We start from the raw sequence: 11,208 nt of genomic DNA on the forward strand, positions 1-11,208 counted from the left end.
CTCAGAAATCCGCCTACCTCTGCCTCCCAAGTGCTGGGATTAAAGGCGTGCGCCACCACCGCCCGGCGGGCCATACCTTTTAATAGTGCCACTCCCTGGGCTGAGCATATATAAACTCTGCGTGTGTGTGTGTGTGTGTGTGTGTGTGTGTGTGTGTGTGTGTGATAGAGGTCTTTAATGAGGAAATGAATAAATTACTTAAAGAAATCTGTGAAAGCACAAGGAGGAAGTGGAAAGAAATGCATAAGCAGTTCTAGACCTGAAAATGGATGTACAATTAATAAAGAAAATTCAAACTGAGGGCATTCTGGCAAAGGAAAATTTAGAAACTCCAAGAGGAACTTCAGAGACAAGACCCTAAAAAAAAAAATACGAGAGATGGAAGAATGATTCTTTGGCACACTGAAGATATGTATGACAGAAAAAATGGATATGTAAGATTAAAGAAAATGTTACATCCTAACTAATACTGGTACAAAACATACAGAATATCTGGACCACTATGAAAGGACAAAAATCTAAGAATAATAGGAATAAATCAAGAAGAAGAAACACAAGTCAAAGGCCAATATGTTCAATAAGATCATAGAAGTTCCCAAACTTGAAGACAGAGATGAATATGAAAGCACAAGAGCTTACATAACATCAAGCTGATTAGTCCAGAAAAGTAAGTTCCCTCAACATACTCAACATAGTAACTAAATCACTAATCACACTGAACAGCAATACAAAAGAATATTAAATGCTGCAAGAGAAATAGTACAAGGAGCATATAAAGACAGACCTATTAAAACTTCTCAGTGAAAGCTCTAGAAGTCAGAAGGTCTTAGGCTGAAAAGAAAACCTAGACTATAATACAAAGCAACACTTTCAATAATAATAGATGGAGAAAATAATTTTTCATAAGAAAAACCAATTTAAGCAATATCTATCCACAAATCTATCTTTGGAGTATGAAGTTGAAGAAAAATCCAAACCCAAAGAGGTAACCATGCCCAAGAATGCTCTCTCTCTCTCTCTCTCTCTCTCTCTCTCTCTCTCTCTCTCTCTCTCGCACACACACACACACACACACACACACACAGATGCACACATATACTACTAACACAACAAAATAACAGAAACTATGAACACTATTATAGTTCTGGGTTTCCCTTTGGTGCTGAGGTGTCAGCACACTGCTCACAGAGGCAAAGCACAGAGGTGTTAGCTTACACTTCCAACCTCATTGGGTATCAGGTTCTTGTGAAATTAACATGTTGTTCAGGGAAAACCAAACTCACCCTAAGATAGAGGCTGCAGCCTGTGTTTCTCCAGGTGGAAAATGGCTTGTTCTGGGACTGAGGCTGTGGTTCTCTAACTCCTGTGCACCCAGACACCACAGAACTGGGAAAAATTGAGGGGCTGAGTTGAGCCTTGGGAGGAAGAATCTAGCTTAGCTCAGTGTGAGTGCCAGGAGTGCTGAGGGGTCCTCTGCAAGTGACTTAGGCATGACTTAGTATGATGAAGGCTCTACCCCATGGTGGTCCTTGAGGAAGGAAACAATCCTAGCTTGTACAAACTGTTTATTCATGATGGAAATGGATACATAAGACTTACTCAGGGTGAACCAGAGGTTAATACCTTATGCAAGAAGGGATTTCCAGGGAAAAGAAACTTATTGACTAAAACCTCAGGGCATATCTAGATACCTCATTAGCATGAAGAATTCTGGGCTCTATGCTACATGACCAGTTATTATAGTACTCTTGGTTGCGTGTCATAGTCACTTGCTTCAGGACAGAAAGATGATCAGGAGTAGATTCAGAAGCCTACTGTTCTCAAATATGAGCATTGCTGGGGTTCCTTAATCTTCTTCACCTTTCCAGTGTTTGTCTGGTTGCACAGTTCCACTTTCCTCCGACATTACTTACAGATATCTCTCAATACCAATGGTTTCAATTCTCCAATAAAATAAGACAAATGTTTATAGAATGGGACCAAAAGTGGATACTTTTGCATCCAAGGAACACAACTTAACATCATAACCTACTTAAAAAATGACATCAGTGTAAAAGGAAGCAAAAAAAGATATTCCAAGCAAATACACATAAGAAGCAAGTTGGTGTTGCTGTTTTAGTATCTGGCAAAATAGAAGTCAATAGAAAACATATCAACAAAAATAGGGAAGGATATTATAAACTCATCAAAGAAAAAAATCATCAAGAGCACATTGCAATTTTTTAACATCTATGTACCAAATACATGAGCATACAAGTTCATAAAAGAAACAGTACTGCAGCTTAAATTACATATTGACCTTTGCACACTGATAGTAAAAGGCTTTAATATAGCACTTTAGCAAATAGATCATCCATACAGAAACTAAACAGAAATGCTGAAGACAATGCAAGCTTCAAACCAAACTGACCCAAAGGATATTTACCAAATATTTCACTCAAACACAAAAGAATACACTGTCTTCTTATCACCTCATACAATTGACCAGAATTCTCAGATACAAATGAGATCTCAACAAAGGGGGAAAATTGAAATAATATCCTGCATTCTACTTGATGAAAATGGATTAAAGCTGGACATCAGTTCATCCCCAGCACTGAGAAACAGAAGAACTGCTGCAGTCTTCTCTGCACTGCATTGTCCCCCCAACCCCAACAGCCTCAACTACTGTAGGTCTCACAGATCTTTCTCTCTTATCCTTCCTTCCACAACTTATTGCTTCATCCCATGTCCCAACTCCAGCAAGCATCCCTATCAAACCAAGCACCATTCCTGTAAGGGAAGCTGAAAGGACAACTATAGGTTCACCTCTCCTCTGCTTATTCAGTCCCAGTCCTCCCAGTCTCTTCCCCAGATCTACAGCAAAATATCCAATATGTTCTCCCTTTTTTTGTCTGACCCTATGGGATGTCATGAAACTGAGAAAGTTTTCTAAGGAAAAGGATACCATCATTTGAACAATGTATCAGCCTATAAAACAGTAAAAGATTTTCACCAACTCTATATCAATAGAGGACTAATATACAAAATATGTAAAGAACTAAATAAATCAAACATCAATATTTCAAATAATACAATTAAAAATGGAGTAAACATTTAGTCAGAGAATCCCCAATAAAGACAACTCAAAAGGATGAGAAACACTTAATGAGAAAGTGTCTATCTTGTACCTATAAGAATGGTTAAGAAATACAAGTGACAGTTCATGCTTGCAAGAATGTACATTAAGGGATACACTTACCCATTACAGGTGGGAAAGAAAACTTGTATAGACACTATGGAAGTTAATGTCCTGATTCCTCAGAAAGATCAAAATTGATATATCCAAGGATCTAGCTATATCACTCTTAGACATATAACCAAAGGGTGCTTTACCCTACCACAAAGACATTTGATCAACCATGTTCATTGTTGCTCTCTTCATAATAGCCAGAAATTGAAAATAAGGTAGCTGCCCTTTAACAGAAGAATAGATGTGGAATATTACTTACTGTTACAAAAGGGAAATCATTATATTTTCAGGGTGGAGCTTGAAAACATATTAAGTAGTATATCTCAAACTCAGAGAAATATAATATTCATCAACTTATATGAGGATATTAGCTGTTAAGTCAACAATAATAAAGCTAGAATTCATAGACTCACAAAGCTTAGGTTAAAAACTAAGAGACAAGGGTGGGTAGATAGACCTTGTTAGGAATGGGAAACATAATAAATGGTTATATATTGATGGTGGGAATGGAACTGGAACATGAAGAGATTAAAGGTAAGAAAGAGGGAGGTAGGTAAGGGATGGAATTTAGAGAGATACAGCAAAAATTAGGAGCCATTTGAGAGGTAGTATAAGAATCCAATACAGTAGAAACTTCATAAACTTTATAAATATATGAAGGTAATCTATCTAAAATTGTCAGATAGTGAGGGATAGAGAACCCAACTAGACTTCCTTTTCATCAAATGAAGCTTCCTGACCCAGGATTTGGCTACATCTAATTGAGTTCTTTGCCCAATAAGTTCCATGGGAATCACCAAAAAAACTGTTGCCAAACCTTAGATTTCTTATCAAACTTAAAGCAAGGGCCCATTGCTGCTGCTGATACATATAAAGCTCATTTAACATAGAGAAATTGAGCTCATAACTACACAGAACCTCACCTCTACACGATAGTGTCTTTAGTACAGGGAAGAACTCTCCATACTTCCAAGAAAGAAATCTATACAACAACTCAGCCAACAACCTTTGGTTCACAATGGTGTCCTGTCATCAGGATATATTAGCACAATGGTGGCACAAAGCTTGTAGAAGTAATTGACCATTTTCTGATTTTAATTAGGCCCCATTTCAGGATAGGGCACCCATATCTAATGCTGTTTAGGTGATAGAGAACCTAAGAACCTGTAGCCCAGGGACCTTTGGTAAAGCCAAATATTTTTATTTGTTATATTATTGTTACTTTGTAACAATAACAACTTAGCAATAAAATGACTCTTAATGACATTCTGCTATACTTATAGATTAATGTCTTGCTCAGCAATCCTCAGAAAGGCTTCCTCCTGAAGCAAATGGAAAAAAAAAAAAAAGACAGAGACTAACAACCAGGCATTATCCAGTGAGTCTGAGACATGAGAACTCTCAGCCATAAAAGGCTTATCACCTACCATCAGCTCAGGAAACCAGGAAGAAATGGAGTAGTAAAGAGTATAAGATGGATAAATGGCTACAAATAATGCCACAGGCCAGCCTTTCTCAGCCTCTCTCAACTCGCAGGAGAAACAGGTTCTGGTACAGGTAGAAAAGACATTGATGAAGAAAAAAAAAACAGACACAACACAAAGAAGTGCTGAATCTGAGTGTATTTCACAAAAATGGTATCAGACTTTTACAGTCATTACAAAAGAGAAAAGAAAAATCTGGCAGATCAGCGGCTGAGGTACCTCTGAGGCCATCTAAAACACACTGGGTCTAAAGCATCCACCTCTTCTGGACAGGCACTGCACACTCCCTAATGCCTGGGCCCAAGCGCTCTGGGTCTGGGGAACTACAGACCACATGAGGGCCCAGGAGGCTGTGGACCACATGAGGCTAGGAGTTATTGCTCTGTCTCGAAATACTCTCTGTTGTACTCTCTCCCTCTCCCTCTCCCTCTCCCTCTCCTCCCTCTCCCTTTCCCTCTCCCTCTCCCTCTCCCTCTCTCTCTCTCTCTCTCTCTCTCTCTCTCTCTCTCTCTCTCACACACACACACACACACACACACACACACACACATACAACTCAAGGTCCCCCACATCCTTAGTAAAACGCCCACTATGCTAATCTTCTGGGCTAGTAGAGAAATGTCTCTGGGAGCCCATTTTTGCTAATTCCTAGGAGTGGCTCAGCTGCCATATGTAACCGAAAATGAGGTTTCTACTTGACCTTACCCTGGGATAAACAACTCCCATTCTGTAACATTCTTTACGAAATTCCAAGCCAGGGTTTGGCTAAGATGTTGGAATATTAGTAAAGGTCAGAGAGCAATGTCCAATTTTGTTTAGCTATACTAAATCATATCTTGATGGGCACCTAGCATGCGAATTTGCGAGTTCGCAAGGACATATCTAGGCTACCTTTAAGTTGGAGATGCCACGAATAAATTCCAAGAGACTGGCTTCCCTTCAATCTTTTTAGCTTCTGGTCTGTGGCTGAGCTTTTGGGCTTGTCATAAGACTTCATTGGAGAGGGCATGGCAAAATCAACAAGGATCAACAAGGATGAGATATAATTTTAGAGTAAATTCTTAACAATTTGGTTTAGTGGGATAGTTTATTAAAACAATTTGAATTCAACACTGATGAAATATGGAGATATAGGTTTAGAGATTGAAGAAGATATAACTTCATTTCCTAATTCATGAAAGTACCCCAGAAACATTTATAAGTGCATACATTAAGCAAACATACTGACAAAAAAAGATTTTAAAGGTATATTCTTATAAAGGATATATTTTGTGAGACATGCAAAACATATTCTATAATATCTATAATATATTTAAGAAGAATAAAATGTTAAGATGTGAAACATTCAATAATTGAAAGTAAAATGGTTTCTTTTAATTATTAAACAGAAAATGTCAAAAAAAGAGAAATCCCAGTGTGAGCATACATTTTCTCATGTGAATAAACCTAAACATTCTTTTGACTATTTCCCTAGAAATGGGAAAGTTTATCCACATATCTGATCATCTGAAACTGTCAATTGCATGAGTCTTGGATGTGTACATCCAGAAGTTTTATGCCTAAATTCTGATTGGATCAGTGACATGACATCATATTGGATACATAAAGCAGAATATATTTTGATGCAATACAGTTTCAAGATATAATAGACATGGAAAGTAAAATATTATTGATATAGAACTAATGTGCATATCAGATGTAACAGGAGGGCTGCCAAGTCAGAATTCAATAAAACTTTCAAAGATTTTATTAAAATTTGAGCTTTGAAATTGATTCATTTTCTATTCAGACACAATTGAAAATCTCTTTTTAGAATAGTCTATATGTTATGATTAAATAATTACAATGTTGTGACATGTAGCTTTAATGAATATGCTATTTGTCAAAGAGTAGAGAATGACAATACATATGCATATATACTGAAATTTTTGTTCCTATAAGACCAAATATTTTGGTGCATATTTATATAAAATTAATTTTGTACATATATATATGCACATATATTTAATTGTGCAGTTTTTATGTAACTTAGGATCACTCAGAATGTGTGATCTATGAAAAGTCAGGTTATTGATTTTTTATATTTTAACAGAAAGTATATTGCTATGATTAATGGGAAATGATGGTTATTTAATCTATGTGATGCTTATGTAAGGTATAATGAAAATGTGGGGATGTTTGAGAAGATGAATGAACTGCAAAAACTAAATATTTGGGATTGGAAAGATAAGCAGTCTATGGAAGAGTTGGGGGAATGAGTTGAAGGTAGTGAAGGGGATGGGAACTTCTCAAGAAGACCAACAGAGTTAAATAACCTGAATCCCTGCAAGCTCTCAGAGACTGAGCCACCTACAAAGAGCATAAAAGGCTAAACCAAGTCTCCTGGCACATATGTAGCAGATATTCAACTTTGTCTTCATGTGGGTCCCCCAAAAACTGGAGGTGGAATAGGGGCTGTCTGTAGCCTGACTGCAATCCCCAACAGGGCTGCCTTGTCTGGCTTTAGTGGGAGAAGATGTGCCTAATCCTGTATAGACTTGATGGGACAGTGTTAGAATTGGGGGATACCCAAGAGGGGGCCTTACCCTCTCAGAGGGGGAGTAGAGTGGAGATGTGGGAAGGGACTCTGTGAAGGTGAGACCTGGAGGGGGCAGCCTTTTGGATGTACACAAATGAATGAATGAGTAAATAATAAATGAATAAATAAATAAATAGATAAATAAATAAATAGGAATTAAGAAAACTTGCTGTTCTGCCAGACATTATAAGTTTACTTACATGTATCCACATAGAGGTGCTAAGTTAATTTTCATGTATCCATGTGGTAGCATACAACTCTCTATGAATATAGCTGTCTGTAATCTCTCGTCTTCTTTTGACTCCCACAGGTATTATTTATGTACACAACACCCATTCTTATGTGAAGGTCAAATAATTATAAATTATACAATAATATAATGGGAAAAAACTAAGTGTATAATTACATTAGCAAGTAGAAAACCATTAAAATAACAAAAAAGATACAACTTGGAAATAAAACATCACTTCTAATACTCTCTCCCTCTGTCCTTCCCATCCCCTGTCCCTTCCTGTTCCCATTCCCACTTGCCCAGAGTCCACCCATATGAGTGGAAACAGGGAAATTGCAGTAGAAATGTAATCTGTGAGAGAAAAATAAATAAATAAAAACAAAGGAAAACATTAAACAAAAAGAATCTGTCTAATTAGTTGAAACTTGACTCTACTCTTCTATGAAATGTATTTCTGTTTTTAGGGCACATTTATATCAGAGTAAACATGGAGAATTGCAAATTCCAATTACCTATTGAATTTAAAAATACATGAAGAAAAATCAGTGTACCATGAGGAGCATGAGTTTTGTTCTATGTGTCTTACTTAGGAATGTAGTAAATTTTACATTTTGCCGTGGTTGCATTGGTAAATTTTGAAAATGAGTCGCAAAGATCTGTGAAGACAGAACAAAACTGGTAATTTCCTCACAGTGTCAAGAAGTCAAGTAGTCGTTGTGGGGATTATGGATGCTCTCAGGGTAGGCATCAAAGTAAATTGCATAGAAATGTTGAAATGAACAAAATTAAATGAACTTCACACACCGGCCAGGAAATTAAAGAATGCCAAGGAATTATAAGTCAAAGGTCAGTGAGTACTGGTTTCCTAAAATATCATAGTCCAATTTTTTTCTGAAAGTGAATTAAGGAATGAATGATGTTTATTAATTTTCATTAGTGAATTAAAGATCAAAATTATATACATCTTTTTATATAATCTTTAACGAATTTATACCAAAAATAGTTTTAACTTCAACAAATGAATTTTATGAAAGTTATAACAAAGGTAACAAGGAAGTTATCCGAGAAATTCTGAAATGCAGTCAACAGCAGTGGTGAGATGCTTGCTCTTTCTTCATTGTGAAGAGTTTCTCCAGTGGGGGGAGGATTATATATATATTTATATATATATACATTTACATATGTATGTATATATATGAATATACATAGACATATATATATATCTATATATATGTATGTATATATCTTCATGCTTAAATTAAGAAGCAGGTGTATTAAAATAAACCTTATTTTGGGATATTGAAATACATGTTTAAATAAGCATATATATCTGTGTACGTTTGCAACAGCTATAGAAATTGAATAATGTGTACAAGTAAAACAATATCTCACATATTTTCATTATATATTAATGTATATGTTTTCTGTATTATATAAATATTAAAATTAAAAAGTCATAAATACAGGTTTTATACAAATCAAAAACTATAGAAAATTTGATTTACTAAAGAATGTGTTGCTATTCATTATACATAGCTGGGGAAAAACATGAAAGGGAGTTCTGCATATCAGTACACTACCAAATATGAAACATAAAAATGAAATGAATGAAACACAAAAGAAAAAAATCACTAGAATTTGCTTAAACTTGGAGTATGTATTTGAGTATTCTTACCCCTTATTCTAATTGTGTATCCTTCTTCTCAAGTCTGGGTCTTCAGTGGCTAAGTTTCTGTTCTTAAATAAGTGCATATAATTTCAACAGTGTCCCTTTACCTTGGATACTCTCATTTGTCTCAACATACATCATAGACACAAAACCAACTTGAATATCTAAGCACTCCTATATTTTATTTTATTATACTTATTTATTTGGTTTACCTGACTTCAAAGTACTCCATGTAATCAAAGCTGAAGAAAAAATATCATGTCTATTTTGTTGAATATTCTGTGTTTATTGACATAAGCAAATTTCATGTAACAAATCTTGGCAAAAGGTTACACATGCATCTCTTTTAACATATTGATCAAGTCATTTAAATTTTTTTTATTATTTTCTAAAAGTATTTTTCATGCTTTTTAGATTATAATTACATCATTTTTTCCTTTCCTCTCTCCCTCCAAACAGTCCAAGATACCCCTTCAATTGCAATCTCAGGGTCATTTTTTCTCAAAATGTGGTTACACATGACTTTATCTGCTTTTCTTTTTTATCATTTTATTTGGAGACATCACCAACTGTAGAAATATAGTATGACAAAAAGTCCCAAGAGTTTATTTTAGAAGACAAAATATTACAAGTACTATAGGATTAGAAAGTTTCCATTTTATTTAATGGTGATCATATATTAAAAAGTAGATAGAATTTTAATTTTAATTTAATTTAAATTTAATTTAATTTACATTTTTGACTTTTCTAATTTGGTTCTTAGTTTTTATTATGGAAATATGTTACCCTTCAGAAAACTGAATCTTAACAAATGAAATTCACAACCATTTTATTTCTAATGATCACTTTACAATAAACATTTCTATTTTAAAATATAACATTCACTTAGTTTATTATGATAGTGAACTTTGATTAGTAAGTGTGATATCTCACTATATCTGACATGATGATGATGTTGGACATTTAATTGACAGAAACATGTATTTGTACTACAGATAATAATTGTGCTCTGAAAATGAAGTTATTCAAAGACCAAAGGCTCAAACATTCCTCCCTTTCTTAAACATGTATATGAATTTCCCTATACTTTACTAAAAGTCATATTCATCTAAATGATGGAATTAAGCTTAAGTATAATTTAATCTTGGATACAGTATGGTAATATTTCCAGTAAAGATGAATTAAGATCAAAATGCTAATTTATATATCAAAATCATTAAAAATGTGTTAAAAGTAGTGAAAAATTATTATAATCTTTACTTGCTACTACTGCATCTTAAGTATACCACATTTTATATAGATTAAAAAAAGTTAATTGGTTACTTATTTTATTTATTTTAGTAAATGGTAGAAATTCTAAATACATCAAGCAACCTTGCAATTATTATTATAAATAAAGAGAAAACTGGGATGGGTATATACAACTGTCTGAATCACTGTTATTTCATTTTTACATATAAATGTGGACAGTATAAAAATCAAGATCACTTAGACACACATATACATGTACATACTTGAAATGTGTACATATATATTTACAATAAAAATTAAGTTTTTAATTTTAAATTAGTTAGGGTTATGATGAGGAATTAATTATAAACATTGTTTTAAAATTGAAAACCTACTTAAATTTTACCATGCCTTGCCTTTAATCTCCCCTGTTGAGATTTGGTCATTTGCTGTGTATTATAATGCTAAGTATAGGACTCCAAGACCTGGTTGCCCCAGAAACTTGATAATCTGCATGTAGACTCAAGTAAGCTATGTGATCTTACACCCAAATTATTTCTGATTGGTGAATAAAAATGCCGACAGCAAATAACTGGATAAAGGCGGTATTAGTGTTCCTGGGCGTCAGCATTGGCAGTGTGGAGGAGGAACCACAAGATAAAGAAGCTGAGAGGGTAGAAAAGGTCTCCATGGGTTAGGAGTCAAGAAACCATTACCCTGGGCTGGAGAGATGGCTCAGTGGTTAAGAGCACTGACTGCTCTTCCGAAGGTCCTGAGTTCAAA

Source organism: Mastomys coucha, unplaced genomic scaffold, assembly GCF_008632895.1.
Source record: "Mastomys coucha isolate ucsf_1 unplaced genomic scaffold, UCSF_Mcou_1 pScaffold17, whole genome shotgun sequence".
Lineage (NCBI taxonomy): Eukaryota > Metazoa > Chordata > Mammalia > Rodentia > Muridae > Mastomys > Mastomys coucha.